Consider the following 18,387-nt stretch of genomic DNA (forward strand, 5'->3'; position numbering starts at 1 on the left):
TGGAAAGTTCTAGAACTGGGTCAGAATGGGGAGCTGCTTTCTACTGGCTAGTAAATGTCTGAAACAAGCGTCAGACCCCATGGATGAAAGGGAGAGCAGTCAAGTTCATTAAATTATGATGATACTATCAGTGGTCCATATACAGAGTCATATAGAAAGGTCAGAGAGTCCTTAACTCTGTATTCACACACCACGTCACTAACTCTGTAGACTTTCTCAGTACCCTAACCATCATAGAATGTTAAGACAACCTATATGGCTACCCCTTTCACAAACGGTAGGTGTCACAAATACCTGCCATCTTCCCATGTTCTTTTTCACCAGAATTGTATGTACCGCCATGTGCTAAGGTAGACCCATCTGTTAGATCCAAGGGATGGACTTTGTGTGTTTTCATTCAAACATGACAGTCTGATTCTTATTTGCTAATCATTGGCTTAGGGATAGCCAATTCTGGCCAATGCGACCTGAGTCAAAGTTTCCTAGAACCTTCTGGAAAAAGTTTGCTTTCGATCAGAGAAAGACATGGCAGGAGGAATCCCCTCCTTTTCTTTTGTTTGTCATTTGTATAAAGATACAGGGTTTGGAGCCATGGCAGCTTATTTTTTGCCAGCTGAGGAAAAAGCCAGAAACATTATAGAGAACTAGATTCAGAGCATTGATGTTGTCAAGCCCTGTTCTAACCCTGTAATCATCAATATGTCAACTTTTGTTAAGTAAAGCATTGAAAATCCATATTCACACCTATCCCAAGGCAGTTGAGCTAATATATGAGGAAATTTCTTTATTTGCCATTCCATTTTCCCCCTTTCCTTTCTTGATCCAAAGGACTCGAACTCCTATACCCATAGGGCCACGGCAACACCTGAAAATGTGTAACAGAGGCTAATTGGAGATTGCACGTACCTTGTACAAGGGCTAGTGTCTCTATTTGGCTATAGCTGGTGGTGCCGATTCTGATTCTGGAATGCTATCCCACTGAGACCAGATGTTTTTAGTTTTTGGAAGAAACCGGAAGCTATATTCTTGTGCGGTATCTCTCAACTTTGAGGTGCGTATTTAAGTTATGAAGAAAGAGATCGTATAGGCACCAAACACTTCCATGCCCTGCTCGCCTAAGGATTACACATCTGTACTTGGCTTTAGCTTCGTACTTCCAGACCTGTGAGCAGTCAGCCTCTGCCATGCACTTCTGCCCTGGTGACCTATGCCTCCACACACCAAAATAATGAGACAAGCGACAGTGGACTGGAACTTCTCAAACCATGAGCCCGAACACGGGCTCTGTATAAATTTTTCTGTATAAATTGCTTAGTTCAGGTATTTTGTCATAGTGCTGAACGCTGACTAACACGAACGGGTTGGAGAGAACTTATCCCCATCCCACCATTGCTGGGACCAAATAACTGACAAGAAGTGACTTGAGGAAGGAAAGGTTTCATCCGGCTCACAGAGGGTATAGCCTATCATGGAAGGGGAGGTGTGGTAGCAGGAGCGTGAGGTAGCTGGTAACATTGCAGTGGCAGGAAGAAGGAAGAGATGAATGCTGGTGCTCTATTTCTCCTTAGGATTCAGTCTGAGATCCTAACCTATGGCATGATGCCACCCACATTCAGCATAGGTATTCCCACCTCAGCCAAACATCTCAGCCCTCATACAAACAGTCAGAAGTGTGTTTCCATGGTAATCCTACACCTAGTCAAGTTGACAATGAAGATTAACCACAGCAGTCACGAAGCTAGGACGTTGATGGCAATTTCTAGGATTTCGCTATTTTATATAGTTTTACCAGTGCCAGGAAGACTCATGATATTTTTCTCACAGCAGCCTTCTTAGTTTCAATTCATCCTAGTGAATGATCAGTTTTTCCCCAGAAAAATAAAAATACCCCTGAGGAATGCAAGGACAGTGCAGAAAGAGGCCTGTGCTGAAGGGCCATGTGTGCCAATAGCAGGTTGGTGGGAAAGTTCAACCAGGTCCCTCTAAAGAAGGCCTGGGATGCTATGGACATGCTAGCCAAGAGAATGCCCTGTGACCTAGGAATCTGGCTCCCTCCTAAGAGGGGCCAAGCAAGCTGACTAATTTTATGCAGTCTGCTATAAAATTGGAGACCATCCGGTTTGCCTCTGGGTCATCAAATGAAGTCTTCAGAGCATTTTGATGAAAGGTGTCAGAGAGCAGCTAACATGAACTTCATGTGGGGCATTGTGTACAGCATGTCGGTGATCCTTGAAGAGAGGATGAGTCACCACCAGCTTCAGGAATTTGGAAGAAATGCCAGTGAAGCTGTGAATAATGGGTGCAGTTCTGACACCGAAGAAGGCAAAGGGCAGGTATTAGTCAGTAGGGAGGGGTAGGGGGTAGGGGAGGCCAGCCACATTCCTACAGAGCTTTAGCAACTTGTGGCCATATGACGGGAGAATGGTGAGCTGGAACAGTGAAGAAAGGAATCCGATGTAGAGCAGGTGGTGGTGGTGAGTCTTTTCTAAGGGGCAGATTAGTGGTTTTGACAGCTTCTAGAAGCTCTGCAGGGCTCTGGGCTTTTAATCATGGCTGTAGGAGCTGGCAGCCATCAGTGAATTTGAGCACCTCTGAAAAATTCGGGGATCTGTAGATGGAACATTCTACAGATGGTCAGGGACAACCTTAACTACATCTAGAGGGCAAGTTGGAGTTGCTAAGGAACATGAGCAGGTGTCTGTATCAGTTACTTGTCACCGTGGCAAGACAGCTGAGAAAAGAACACACAGAAGGAAAGCTTCATTCTGACGTAGTTCCAGAGGCTGCAATCCATAGTCATTCACTTCTGCTGTCTGTGGGCCTTGCATGGTGAGGCAGAACATCGTGTTAAGGGGCATGTGGTAGTGCAAACTGGCTCCCTTGGTGGTGGGCAGGAGGGATGGGAAGAGGGAGACCGGGAAGGAAAACGAGGGAGATGGCGAGAGGGCCAGGGGACAACATGGACCTTCAACAGCCAAGCTCCCAATGACCCACTTCCTCTCTCTAGACTGGCAGTTCTCAACCTGTGGGTTGCAACCTCTTTGGGGCAGTTGAATAATCCTTTCAGAGGGGTCATGTGTCAGATATCCTGTATATCAGATATTTGTATTACAATTCATAACAATAGCAAAATTATAAAGTAGCAATGAAATAATTTCATGGTTGGGTAGTCACCACAGCATGAGGAACTGTATATCAGAGGGTCTCAGCATTAGGAAGGTTGAGAACCACTGCTCTAGAGCTCACCTCCTATAGTCGATTCAGGTATGAGTTCATCAATGGACAGGTAAGAAGCCAGCCTCTTCATGACATAATCACTACTCAGTGCTGCCACCTGAGGCCTGAGTGGCCATTTTATATCTAAACTACAGTGTTTTCAATCCCAGTGGGGAAATACCACCAGGGCAGTGAGTTGTTCTAAAGACACGTTTTTCTCCTTCCAGAAAACAACAAGAGGTAAGGTCACACAAGCTGATGGCTGTGTGTTTTCAGATCTGCCAATCAGTACTTGGTGATTCATCCTGGGGAGAGGGCAGCAAAGAATAATCGTCAAGAATATGAGTCTTGGCATCGGACGGTGTCTTCACTTTTCAGTGTAAATTAACCTGAAAAATCAGCCTAGAGATGAAAACTGATGGAACCACCTCCACCGTCGTTGCCACCATAGTGGGCACCATTTGTAACCATATGTGGATGGGGGGGGCGTGTTGTGCTAAAATGGGAACAATGCCAATGCCAAGGCTTGCTGGGAGCAGGGTTTGGCATGAGGGGTGGATGCCTGGAGGGAGGAGAGAAAGCAAGACTGGAGAGAAGAAATTGAGACGCCATCTTCATTAGCCTTGTCTCCCAGTGGGCCCTGGTGGCAAAATCTTTATTGGTTCCTGGCTAAGGCCTGTATATGGAATGGCCCCATTCTGGGCAAGGCCCTGTCTGTAGGTGATAAGGCTAAGTTCAAACTGATCTAAGTGTTTGCTGTCAGCCATGTTAGCTGTGTACTCCTTTCCGAAAGGAGTTATGAGCAGCGGGTCACTACATCCTGTCCAGAATCCATATCCTCAGTCCAGAGAGGGCATTTCTGCTAATTCTTTGTGAGGCTGTCGCTTAGCACCTTGGGCTAATTCTTGACCACAGCTGTAGGACATGGTGGAATTTTCATGATGCTTGAGAGAGCAGAGTGTGACAAGACTGCAGATCTCAGATGTGGATAAACTGGGCTTCAAAGTCCGCATCAATAGTCAACTGTGATGGCTAATCTCGGCTGTCAACTCGACAAGCTCTAGTACCACCGAGGAGACCAGCCTGGGGCTTGCCTGTAAGGGGCTCATCTTGACCAGGTTGATCGAGTGCAGCACTACACCCTTGGCTGGGGTCCCAGACTTCATGAAAAGGAGAAGGCCTAAATACCAGTTTCTGGATGAGTTTTTTTGTTTGTTTGTTTTTGTTTTTTGTTCCTCCTAATCTAGATGAGCCAGCCTCTCCTCTCTGTCATGAAATCTTTCTTTGTTTTCTTCATAGCAACAGTCAAATTTGAAGGTCTACTTATTTTTTTTCTGTGTATGGAATTTTTTCCCAGTTACCTTTATTCCCTCTTACCTTTTGACTATCAATCCTGGAAAGGTAGCATTCTACCTTTCAAGGTATGTCTGTGTTCTTGAGCCTAGAGACCCAATGTCCAGCTCAGATACACTGCTGCTATCTAGTGGTCACAGATCACGCGATACTGATGCAAACACACTGGACTGTGTACCATGGTCCCAAAATGTTTTTCACAGACCACCTCCTTTCATCTCCATGACAACACTATGAAGCTGAAACCACTAATCGCTCCCTTTTATAGATAAGAGGCTTGAGTGTGTCACTTAGTGACAGTACTTGGCTAGCATGTATGAGGCTCCAGTTTGACCCCCAGCACCCTCTCTCAAGAAACACCTTTTACAGATAAAGCAGTTGAGATATGGAGAGGCTACCTCGCTTTGGATTCCATAGCTAGGAAGTTTTAAAAAGAAGTTATTACTTAAACATAGGCATGAAGGCTCCTGAGTCAAAAAGCATTCATTTAATGACACCATGTAGTTCATGGTAGAATGGAATTAGACCCCTGGACATTTCTTACCTGAAAGATAAGGACATCTGCTGCCTAAATAGAAGAACTACCAAGGAACTTGGGAATTAGAATGGAGCGACACTTACTGGACCAACCTCCTAGGGCAGAATGAAAATATCCTCTATAGCTAGTCCAGATTAGTTTTCATCCATCCATCCATCCATCCATCCATCCATCCATCCATCCATCCATCCATCCATCCACCAATCATCCATCCATCTGTCTGTCCTGTGCATGTATGTATGTATGTATGTATGTATGTATGTATGTATATTTGTATGTGTGCATACATATTTGGGTGCATGTTTGTGCACACAGATGTTAGAGGTCAACCTCAGCTGTTGTTCCTCAGGAACTGTCCACCTTGGTTTTTTTTGGGAACAAGGTCTTTCACTGGCCTAGAGATCACTGATTTGGCTCGACTGGCTGGCTAGTGAGCCTCAGGGTTCCACTTTTTCTGCCTTCCCAGCTCTGGGATTACAACATGTGTCACCACCGTGGCTTTTTTACATGAGTTCTAGATATGAAGCTCATTCATGGCCTCATACCTATGTGGCAAGCAATATAATGACTTAGCTATCTTTCTAGGCCATGACTTCCATTTTGCCAAGGAAATATTGGAGAGATAATGCAGTGGTTGGTGTTTTTGATCTTGGTATTGAATGGGGTTAAACAAGGAAACTTTCCATAGTCTTAGTAACTGATTAGAAAAGACTTTCTGAGGATACCCACCTTGATGTCAGGACAAGCCCTTGACAAGTCCACCTGCCACAGTAGCTGAGCTTCTGGGTTTATAGGCTAGCTGTGTGTTAACAGAGAGGAAATGTGTTCATTGGGCAGGAGTGAGGGAAATACAAGGGGTAAGATTGCAGAGCCACAGCTAGGTTGTGCTCTGTATAATCCCCCCAAGACTGTCACCAGACAGTCACCAGTGAATTCTTGAAAACATAGAAAACTTCAGCAAAATAGTTTTTCTTTGAAATAGCATCACATACAGTCCAGGTTAGTCATCAGCTTGCTATGTAGCCAAGAGTATCCTTGAATTCTGATCCTCCATCCTCCACTTCTCAAGTGCTGAGATTCCAGGCATGTATCCGTCATACCTATTCTATGTGGTACTGGGAATTGAACCCAGGGCCTTGTGCATTCTAGGCAAGCATACAACCAAATGAGCCACATCCCCAACCCACAGATATATTATGGAAAATAGAGAAAGGACTTTTTCGGAGGGGACCTGTAGCAAAGTGGGTAGATAATACTAATCACAACACCAGGAAAAGGCAAAGATCTTGAGGACCATTTAAAACTTTGCTGCACCACAGAACTTGGGGTTTAAAGAATCATCACTGAAATTGCGAGTGTATTGTAGGGAGTGAATGCCTATCATTGCTAACTGTCTTAGTTAGGTTTCTATTGCCGTGAAGAGACACCATGACCATGTCAACTCTTACAAAGGAAACATTTAATTGTGGTGGCTCACTTACAGTTCAGAGGTTCAGTTATCATGGTGGGGAGCATGGCAGTGTGCAGGAAGACATGATGCTGGAGCTGAGAGTGCTTACATCTGGACTCAGAGGCAACAGGAAGTCGACTGACTGTCACACTGAGTGAGGCTTGAGAAAAAGACCTCAAAGCCCACCCCCACAGTGACATACTTCCAACAGAAGGTGTGGCCCAGATTAAAGATGTGCCTTCCAGCCTCAAAATATGGATTAAACGTGTATACCATCCAGCTTCAAGATCTGGATCAAAGGCATGTTGTCTTCCTGCCTCAAGATCCAGATCACAAGTGTGCCCTCTATATCTGGATTATAATTCATTCCAGATATAGTAAATTGACAATCAAGAATAGCCATCACAGTAACATCTCTAAGAGTATCTCACTGTTTTCAGTACAAGTGAAGAAGAACAAGAAGACAGTTCTTATGGGCCAACCCTACACAGGTATTCCTGGTCAGATTCCTTCAAAGCTGAGAAGAAGAACTTCCTTTTTATGATTTATTTTATTGTTTGTGCATTGGTGTTTTGTCTGCACATATATCTATGTGAAGGTCTTGGATACCCTGGGACTGGAGTTATAGACAGTTATGAGCGGCCATGTGGGTGGGAATTGAACCTGGGTCCTGTGGAAGAGCAGCCAGTGCTCTTGACCACTGAGCCATCTCTCTAACCATGACAGGGAGAACTTTCAAAGCTGACCTCTAGGACTGCTCCTCTCATGGGCTCTGCTTGGAAACCTCTCTCTTTGGCCACCTGTCCGCTAGTTCCCACAGGAATCGACCCAGCTCACTCCTCCAACAACAGAACCCCAGCATGGGGAATTTCTTTTCCTTACTTTGTCTGGTCAAAACTCAATAACAAAAGCTGTAGGATGTCTTTAAGAGTAATCTGAACCCAGACTTGGGAGGAAATCTCCATTCTGGAATTTTCTTGCTGTTGGACCTAGGACAAAGCACTTAGATTTACTTCTCTGAAATGGTTTTTATGTATCTGTCATGGTAGTATACATGGCTAGATACAAGGGTAAGTAAAGTTATTATCTGCATGTGTCTGCAGCAGCCCAGCATGGGGCTTGGAAGGCTACAGTTTTTGAGTGAGCACAAAGCTGTCCATGCTGTTCCTGGGAAACTCAGTGTGCCATGAATATGTCATTGAATAGGCTTTAGAGAAAGATAATTTGCCTGCTTATTAGAAACATCATCACACCTAGCTACCACCTTAGAAATAATTTAGTTAACTCAATTTTATTAAAGTCCTCCTTTCTGAGAGTTCGCTTTGTGGCTAACTGCAGCTGGGGCTATTTGTGTTTTCATGTGTGGGCTTTAGGAGGAAAGTATTTATGCTTTATAAAGGGAGTTTAATTAACACACAGGAGTCAGAGGCAGCACAGACGAGCTTATTGAAAAAAAGGACATTTTTGGACAAAGAGGAAGCTTTCTGAGTTTCTTTAAGTAGGAAACAAAAGCTGTCATCTTCAACCATTTCAGGAATCACCCAGACGAAGGTGTCTTTCTAAGACTTCTGGGAAAACACATTGCAGTGGTAAAGGGTACAGCTTCTCTCTCCCGTGAGCAAAGCATGAGAACCGGGACCCAGTGATAGACTCAGACAGCGACTGTGGTAATTAGTGACCAATGCAGCTGCAAGCCACATGTAAATACGCTTTTCCTTTACGTCCCATGTAAAACCTTCTCCCATTCCATCTTAAGTTCACCTGCTTTACCCAATGATTTTTTCCCCCCTCAGAGTTCCATGAATGACTTATGGCTTTGTGATACCACATCCCATAAGATTACATAAGGCAGAGTGAAAAGCAAGTGATTGAGCCAAACTTAATAAGGAAATAAACAAAAACTCAAAAAAGTTTCAAATAGTAGCTACATCTTGGCTATGGCCAGCTGACAATTTCGTACTCACCAATGGTGTGTGTTCAGAAGTGAACGCTGTTTCTGTGAGGATCTCTTAGAGTTCCTGTTGCTACCAAGCTAAGACCAACTCAGGCTTAGGTGCCCAGAGATGTCCAACAATGTCTACAATCCCCCAAATACTCTCCTTTCCCCGTTAAGTGAACTTTGCTGTTAGGTTGCAGAAACAGCCCGTCATTCTGGTTAATGATTGGACAAAAGCATCGATAGAAGTAAACTTGATGATTTTTTCTTTCCCTTTCTCTCTCTTTCTTTTTGAGACAAGGTTTCTCTGTGTATCTCTGGCTGTCCTGGAACTTACTCTGTAGACCAGGCTGGCCTTGAATTTACAGAGATCCACCTGCTTCTGCCTCCCTGAGTGCTGGGATTAAAGGTGTGCACCACCACCGCCCAGCTGGATGATTGTTTCTTTAGTAAGTGCTAAGAAAATAGGACTTCAGTGTTTCCAGGGCCAGGGGTGATCTGGTTCTACTCATGATTTCATGGGTAAGGAAGCCAGTGACCAGAGAGGTAAAATGGCATGCCCAAAGCCACACAACTAGATAATGACTAGCTTGATGGACATATGCTAACCTTAGAACCTCATGGCCTGGGCTCCTTGTTTAAGGAGAAGTAGCAACATTGTCTATTTTTTCCCTTTCCTCTTTGTTTCTTTTGTTTTCTCCTTCCCTTTCCTTCCCTCCCCTCCTCTCTTCTGTTCTCCTCTCCTCCCCACCTCTCCTATTTCTTTCTTGAGACAGGGCCTCTCGCAGCCCAGACTATAGGTGAGAATGACCTTGAACTGACCTCCCTGTCCCTGCTTCCCACGCGTCGAGATGACAAGAATGCACTACCACAACTGACCTGCATTTCATTTTTCAACTTAAGAGGTTTTGGAGCTTATTAGGTGGGATTTCTATTGCTGACCTCTTTACCCGTTCTGAGCTACTCCAGGGAGTCGGGGCAGGCTGGCAAATACCTGCAGGGCAAGGGTTGTGTTGAAGATTAGAGGACTGGCTGCCAGAATAGCTACAGTGAGGTGGCTCCTCAGTTCTTGGCAGAAGTGTCCAAATGACAGGGATGAGAGTTTGTTTAAGATGAACTTACAGCATCTGGCAGCACACACAAGATCTGCGAAGGCTTAATCCAGATGTGATCCCAACACTGACATGGGGTAACTCTTTGCAATTGATAGTCACTAAAGGAAAGTCAGCTTTCTCCAATGGCGTGTCACAGTACCTTGTATCCAATGTACTTTGGGGCAGGCTCCATTCCCAGGAGTAGATGGCCAATACAAAATGTAGTCCATGTAATTTTATTTTATCATGGACTTTTTGCTTTGTCTTGGCATTTTTCTCTCTTATTGGTCCTTTGCTTATTTGTTTTGAGAGAGAGAGAGAGAGAGAGAGAGAGAGAGAGAGAGAGAGAGAGAGAGGGAGCTGGGTAGGTAGGGAGGTAGAGAAGAGTTGGGGGGGAAGACATGATCAAAATATATTCCATAAAAATTTTAAATTAAAATCAACCAATCAAACAAACAAATAAACAAACAAACTGAGATCTAATGCTATAGAAATCGAATACTATAGAAATCAAATACTATTTCTAATTACTATAATCATTCTCACTTCAGCTAAGAGTTTGTTCCAGGATCTGCTTATATTCCTGGTTTGTAAAGTAGGCATGAGTGACAGATGGAAGGTAAGCTGACCGTGAGAGGAAAGAGTCCCCGGAGGCAATGTGCTTGAGCTCCACGACCATACATGGTCAAGGTCCATGCTGTGGTCAGGTGGGCAGGGGGGGGGCATTGGAAGGAAGAGGCATGGAATGGTGGCAGAATGGAGCAGGCTGGGCTTAATGAAAAGTTCTAACCTTCAGGTTGAAACAAGGCCTTTACCTGGGAGAAAAATTGACCCGTTACAGAACAATGTGTCGAGTGTCAGTTGTTTATGCCTAATTGTCTCAGCCTGTGGTGTGCAGGGCACCTTAAAAGTGACCACTTAGGAGTCAGGATCCTCTCTCTCTCTCTCTCTCTCTCTCTCTCTCTCTCTCTCTCTCTCTCTCTCTCTCTCCCCTGTGGAATAATCTTTTTGTACACTGTGAAGATGTGTCTTTGCCAAGGTGCCTTTTGATTGGTTTAATAGAATGGCCAATAGCTAGGCAGGAAAAACTTAGGTGGGACTTCCAGGCAGAGAGAGAGAGAGACAGACAGAGACAGAGACAGAGACAGAGAGACAGAGAGAGACAGAGACAGACAGAGACACACAGAGACACACAGAGAGAGACAGAGAAAAACAGAGAGAGAGAGAGAGAGACAGACAGACAGACAGACAGACAGACAGAGGAACAAGAGATGAATGGAGGTGCGGGAGAGACACCAGAGGACTTGGAAAAGAAACTGGAGGTGCAAGATAGAAGAGAGGTAGCAAGTCACGAGGCAAAACATATTAATATAAATGGGTTAATTTAAGTTATAAGAGCTAGTGGGACAAACCTAAGCTATAGGCTGAGCTTTCACAATTACTAGTAAGTGTCCCTGTCTTTTTATGTGAGCTGGCAGCCCAAGCAAAACTCCAGCTACGTGTGTGTGTGTGTGTGTGTGTGTGTGTGTGTAACATGTGTATGTGTATATGTTGTGTGTGGAGTTGTAGAGTGTGAGTCAGTGTGTACATGTGCATGTATGTATATGTGGAGGCTCAAAGAACAGCCCCAGGCACAGTTCCATTGGCCTGGAACTCACTAAGGCTGGCTGGTCAACAAGCCCCAGGGCTGCCTGGCTCTCCAGCACTGGCATTACAAGGACACACTATCCTGGCTTTGTTTCCCCACATGGGGTCTAAGGATTGCATTCAGATCCCTGTGCCTGCCTCCAACGTTACTGACTAGGCTCAGCCTGGCTTTTTCTCTCTCTTCTACCAGCTGCGTATTTCTGGCGAGTCACTCGGCCCTCTCATGCCTTGGGTTTCTCAACAATACAATAAAACCTGCTGTACTGAATTGGGGCAAAGGTCTGAGACTTGGAGCACAGAGCCTGGCCCTGAGAAAGGGGATGAAAGAGGGAATTGACCCAGCACCATAGAGAGCCTGCTGGATGCAGAAGAGTCTGAGAACTTCACTTTTCAATTCAGCATGGCTACACCCGCCATTCACTTCATAAATATTCTTTTTTTATTTCTTATTTTGTGCACTCTACCGTGTGTGTCTCGTGATGTTTTTTGGATTTGTTTGTATATTTCTTAGTAAGGCTTTTTAAAAAAAATTTATAATTAATTTAATTTTACATATCAGCCACAGATTCCCCTGTCCTCCCTCCTCCCGCCCCCCAGCTCTCCCCCCAATACATCCCCCATTCCCATCTCCTCCAGGGCAAGGACTCCCCTGGGGATTCAGCTCAGCCTGGTAGATTCAGTCAAGGTAGGTCTAGTCCCCTCCTCCCTTTACCCAGGCCTTAGTAAGGTTTTATGACTGTTGATTATGCTTCTCAGTTTACTACTGAGATAATTCAGTAATAATGCAGTGTACAACTATATTCTTTAGCCATCTCTTATATGCCTCTGATTTTATCCTGAAGTCTTTTCTTTTTTTCTTTCTTCTTTATCATCTATCCTTTTAATTATTGCTTATAATCTTTCATAGCTTTAACAATCCCTCCTCTTCTCCAAGTCCCTTCCCTAACATCCCCCCCCCCCATTTCCAATCCCCAATCCACTCCTCCTCCATTTCCATCTAGGAAAGGGAAGGTCTCCCATGAGTATCAACAAAACATGGCATATCAAGTTTCAGTCAGACTAAGCACTTCCCCATGTATTAAGGCTGGGCAAGGAGACCCAGTGTGAGGAGTAGGGTCCCAAAGGCCAGTAAAAGACTCGGAGACAGCCCCTGCTCCCACTGCACTAACAACATCTTAACTTTCCCTTTTTGGCTACTTTACCCACCTCAATCTTTTTCTTTCCTCTTCAAATTTGATTTCATTATCTTTAACATCTAACTTCTCTCACTTCTAATCTTATTAACTAAAATCCAAGTACACTCCATGTTATCCTTGGCTGCTTAATCTTCAACAGTTCTCAAGGCAAAGTGGTCTGCTGCTAGAGTTGGCAAGTATGGTATTTGCACAGTGATAACATCAACTAACTGTGGCACAGAAAACATTTAGAAAAGATCATAATCATAATTCCAGCACTTAGGAGGCGGAGGCAGGCAGATCTCTGTGAGTTTAAGCTGAGCCTAGTCTACCTGTTGAATTCCAGGACATCTAGGACTACATAAAGAGACCCTGTCTTACCCTCCACCCCAAGAATGATAACAGAAAAATTCCATGACTTAGGAAAAATGATGCCAATCCAGATGTGGGAGATATCCAGGGCACCAAAAAGTCCTACAGGGGAAGTTTATGGCTCCAAGTGCCTACATTAGATACACAGGTATCTAAAAGAAATAACTTAATGATGCACATTAGGGTCCTGGAAAAAGAAGAACAAGCCAAACCACAAATCAATAGACTGAAGTAAATCATAAGATCAGAAATTAATGAAATGGAAAAAAATACAAAGAATCAATGAAAAAAAGTTCTTCAAAAAGATAAACAAGATTGACAATCTCTCAGTCAAACTCAATGAAAGAAAGAAGAGAAGGCCCAAATTAATAAAGTCAGAGACAAAAGAGAGCCATTACAACAAATCCAATGAAATCTAGAACATTGTTGGATCTTACCTTGAAAACATACATTCTATTAGGTTGGAAAATCTAAAAGAAATGAATTTCTAATATGTATATGACCTACTGAAATTAAACTGAGATAAACAGTTTAAGCATCTATAACACACTGAGATAGAAGCATAGTTAAAAATCTCCTACCTAAAGGAAGCCCAAGCCTGGTGGATTCATTGGTGAATTTTATCACATCTTCAAAGAGGTGCTAACACCAAACTCAAACCATTTTATGAAATAGAAAAGAAACATTACCAAGCTATTAACATGAAGCTAGTATTATCCTGATATCCAAAGCACATAAAGACATAAAAGCAACAAAAACAAAACATGGACTAATTTCCTTGAAGTTAGATGTGAAAATTCTCAACAAAATATTGAATTCAGTAACACATCAAAAAGATTGAGCCTCCTGCCTCAGTTTCTGTCTTAGCTAGTGCTCCATTGCCATGAAAAAAAAAATACCATGACCAAGGAAGCTGAGAGAAGAAGCATTTGACTGGGGGCTTGCGACTAACCATCATGATGGGGAGTGTGTGGCAGGAGGCAGGCGGCCATGGTGCTGGATGGAGTAGTGCTGAGAGCTCATATCTGATCTGCAAGTTACCTGGGGTGGAGGGAGGGAGGGGAGGGAGGGGGTGGGGGGAGGGAGAGAAGGAGAGAGAGAGAGAGAGAGAGAGAGAGAGAGAGAGAGAGAGAGAGAGGCTGGGACAGTTATGGACTTTTGAAACTTCAATGCCCACTCCCAGGGACACACCTCCTCCAACAAGGACACACCTCCTAATTCTTCTCAGACAGTTCCACTAACTCTGGACCAAGGATTTAAATATAGGAGCCTGTGGGGGCCATTCTCACTCAAACTGCCCCAGCTCCCATTCAACAAACACTTGAAGAGAATCTACAGGCTAGACACAGAGCTAAAAAGGAAAACAGGAAAAAGAAAGGAAGGAAGGAAGGGAGGAAGGAAGGAAGGAAGGAAGAAAAAGCAGACAAAAGCACAGCTAAAACAAAACAGAACGGACTTTGTTTTGTTTGATATAGGTGAAAGTTCACACTGTATGGAGCTCTCAAAGAACTAATATGTATGAAAGGTAAAAGAAAAACCTGCCTGACAGGAACAGTGAAAACTGATATTTTAGCCGTGGACATTCCATTGATACCTTCAAGATCTTAGTCCAATAGCCACCCTCCCACCTTAGTTACTTTTCTATTGCTGTGACAAAACACCATGACAAGGCAATGTATAAAAAAAAATTGGGGCTCACGGTTCCAGAGGGTTAGAGCCCATGACCATTGTGGCGGGGAGCATGGCAGCAGGCAGGCAGGCATGGTGCTGGAGCAGTAGCTGAGGGTCCCCAAGCACAAGAGAGAGAAGGGCTGGGGGCAGGGAGAGTGAGAGGGCCCTCTCAATGGAATGGTGTGGACACCTCCCCCACCAAGACCACACCTCTTAATCCTTCCCAAACAGTCCCACCAACGGGGCAACAAGCATTCATTAAAAATATGAGCCTATGGGGCCCGTTCAAGTTCAAACTGCCACACCCTACTTTAGGCTTCTGAGCTTCATCTGTAAAAGCAGAAGTTGAGGGCTGAGGAGGGAGCTCAGTAGGTAAAGCGTTTGCTTATGTCAACGTGAAGACCTGAGAGAGTTCAGATCCCCAGTACTTACATAAAAGCCCGGTGCAGTGGTGTGTGTCTGTAACCCTAGCTTGAGGGTGTGGACACAGGTGGATCCAGGGGACTCAGTGGCTGGCCAGATTAACAAAACGATGTGGTCCAGGCTCAACTGCCTCAAAATAAGGTGAAGAGCAATAGAGGAAAAAAATAATATCAAACTTATGCTTCCATGTGAGTGTACATACTTGCAAACACATGCATATACTGCATCCAAACACACACTAAAATATTGGTGAAATTATTAAGGCCACTCCATGTAGTTAAAAGAGAGGTTTATTTTGTGGGGTAACTTAAAATTGAAGGGGTAGGTTACAGGGTCTGGGAAAGGGGAAGTGCAGTCCAGCAGTGTTCTCTGGAGAACTCTGCTCCATCTACCTCCAGCATCCAGGATCCAGGAACCAAGAGAGCCAACCCCTTCGGATCTTGGCTCTGCCTTGTAGGCATGACAGTTAGCAAAGCTTCAATGGAGGTAGTACTTCCAGGTCAAAGCTGGAACAGCTACCCACTACACTAAAACAAAACAAAATAAACAAAATGTGAGGGTCAGGAAAGATGTCCTGTTTGGGATGAGCCATCAATAATCCTTTCAGAGAATGGAGAAGTACAGAGAGCTAATTCCCGCTTACCCAGTCACTCTTTGTTAATTTTTTTTTTTGAAAAAAAAATTTTTTTTATTGAGACATAATCTTTGTCCACTATTGGAGCATACATTATAGTAATTCCATACACCTTCCAGGTCAGCAGAGGGAACAACCAGGCATTGCATAAAGACATGGCAAGAATATTTCTCCTCTACCCATGGATCCGTAAAACCGGTAGGTGACTTGGCTGCCTGATGTCAGGCCTGGAAGCAAAGCAGCTGGCCTGGGAATTTCAGTATTGGCAGCGAGAGGTCTGGCTTCAGGGTCTGCGGGTGGGTGGGCTCCATGTCCTTGATCCAGACGTTGCCATAGGAAACCCAACAGCTCCTGGAAGGCAAGGCTGAAGCATTTCCTTACATGTTGTTCTCCTTCCTTGTCCAGAAAAATAAACTGTTCATTCCAGCTTCCTGACCTCAAACTTGGCTTCCTAGTGCAAACCCATGTACTCAAAGCTCCTTGGGAGCTTGCTCCAGGCCACTCTCTTAAGATGCAGCACACCTTCTGAGGGTATGAGGAGACCCAATTCCACACGGGTGGATTGAGTCTTCTCACCATGGTGACAGTCCCTACGGCACCTGTGGAACGAGATGCTGCAATGCTGACAGTGATTGTGCTGACTTGTCCCTTGGCTGTTAACATGTGGCCTTGGAGTGTTGACATGAATGACAATGTGTTTCTGGAAATGATGGAGGGTTATGACTTTTGGCTTGGATAGGAACAGCTCAGTGCTCAGACAGGGTTCTCAGGCACTTTCCATGAAGACTCCTGCTCTATCTGAGTTCAGGTGTGCTGTTCACCCTCATTGCCCCACCCTCCCGGCTAACTGCCAGCTACCAGCACAAACTCATGGCAGAGATGTGGCTCCCAGGGTCCTATTTGTGAAATGAGGGGGATGAATTAGCAGGGCTTCTCTCTGCTCTGAGCTACCCCACCCTCCACCATGCTCCTTTCATATGCCTGTGTGTGATGAGGGAGGGTGATGGGGCTTTCAGCTTTAATGCAGGGAATGCCTCTTTTAAAAAAACATTTTTATTGATGCACATGTATGCGTGTCTGTGTGAGTGTGTGCCACATGTGTCTGGGTGCCCTTGAAGGTTAGGAAAGGACACCAGAACCCCTGGAGCTGGAGTTATAGATAGTTGTGAGTTGTCCACTGGGGGCTGAGAGCTGAACTCTGGTCCTCTGCAAGAGTAGCAAGCACTGTTAACCACTGGGGCATCTCCCCAGCCCCAGGGCATGCTTCTTTAATCTCCATTATATTTTGAACTTGGTTTATAAAATTTCCCTTGAAAGAAGTGGCTTCCTTCCTTTTTTTTTTTTTAAAATGAGAAGAGTTTATAAACCAATGGAATAAATGTACTCATATATATATATGTATGTATTTTTATAATTAAAAAAATATATATATTTTAATATGCAGTGCATGCCAGGCTGTGTTATAGTGGCTCTAGAGTTCAGTTGCATTAGTTATGGTTGTGCAGCTGCCCTGCCACCCTTCAGCCCTAAGACATGTTACTCAGCTGCTTCTTCTTGCATGCACCCAGGACTCTGCCGCTCAAGTTCCTTGTGCTGTGGCAACAACTTAGTCAATGTGCAGGGCTCTCTGGAGGTGCTGGAGACTGACTCATGCAGGAGTAGCCTTTCCTGGACAGGTGGGAGTGACTAGAAAACAGTCCTCAGTGTGGGCAGCCAGGAGGCCTATTTTATGCTGTGTTCTGGAAATCCTATTGGGAGTATTACTCAGTTGCATATTAACCCATGGCTACTTTTCTAAATTCCCCCACTGGTGCTTTCTAGGGTCCCCTCCCAAATGAAGGACTTGCACTTAAATGCTTGGCTAAGTGACAGCTCTGAGAAGGGACAAAAGAGCCTAACTTGTTTTGTGGAGCTTATGGTGTCATGGTTGCATATGTTTATTAGGTCCTGGCTGAGGTCCTTCCAGCTCTGCCTAACCCAGGGAACAGGGTCAAGGACCTGAAAATGCCTTTGACTCCAGTCAGCCTTTTAATCAAGCTCCTGATTAGGCTGCTAAATATTTACTGAGTGCCAAGTGTGAGCTAGTTCTGTACTGGGATCTGGGACAGAAAGACAAACACCAGGGTGGAAAACTTTCCAGGGAAATCCTTCTTAGGATCCACTGGTCTTTCCTTGGTTTGAGGACATGAGAGTTAGTTCCATCCCACATGTATACATCCCAGACTATAGTAGTATTTGCTCCGCCCATGACCTTGGGCTATACAGCCCAAAGGAGGCGATGCTTCCTGCCATGGTATGTGACTGGTAACTGTTCTATTATTTTACTATGTTAAAGTCAAAACCTTCCTTTTTGATTAGATAGAAAAGGGGAAGTACTGTGGGATGTCTTCCTGTATGCTGTGAATATGTGTTGCTATGATTGGATAATAAAGAAGCTGCTCTGTCCTGTAGTGAGTCAGGTTATAGCTAGGCAGGAAATTCAATGAATGAGACAGGAAGAAGAAAGACAGAGGCAGAGAGAGATGTCAGCTGCTGCAGCCCAACAAACAACAAGATGCCAGCAGACTGGTAATGCCATGGCCACATGGCAAAACATAGATTAATAGAAATGGGTTAATTTAAGATGAAAGAGCTAGCTAGTAAGAAGCCTGCCATAGGCTGTACAGTTTGTAAGTAATATAAGCCTCTGTGTGTTTACTTGATTCTGCGCAGCTGTGGTACCAGGCAGGATACAGGAAAACTTCTGACTACACCAGATATATAATCTGGAAAAAGAAGGAGAGACATCTTATTGTGATAGCTGTCTTCATTGTCAACTTGAGATCATCTAGGAAACACACCTAAAGACAGGCCATGTCTTTAGGGGCATTTCCAGAGA

At 44.4% G+C, this 18,387-nt stretch overlaps 1 protein-coding gene across 1 annotated transcript in view; it reads right to left on the bottom strand.

Annotated features, from left to right (window-relative positions):
• Adra1b (adrenoceptor alpha 1B) overlaps positions 1 to 8,685 on the bottom strand; it is a 116,982-nt gene extending 108,297 nt beyond the window's left edge. Inside the window, exon 1 of the mRNA XM_006971604.4 lies at positions 8,522 to 8,685. The gene's annotated coding sequence lies outside the window, so the exon portion shown is untranslated. The remainder of the gene's footprint in view (positions 1 to 8,521) is intronic.
• Positions 8,686 to 18,387: the final 9,702 nt, after the last annotated feature.

This window comes from Peromyscus maniculatus, chromosome 8 (assembly GCF_049852395.1).
Source record: "Peromyscus maniculatus bairdii isolate BWxNUB_F1_BW_parent chromosome 8, HU_Pman_BW_mat_3.1, whole genome shotgun sequence".
Lineage (NCBI taxonomy): Eukaryota > Metazoa > Chordata > Mammalia > Rodentia > Cricetidae > Peromyscus > Peromyscus maniculatus.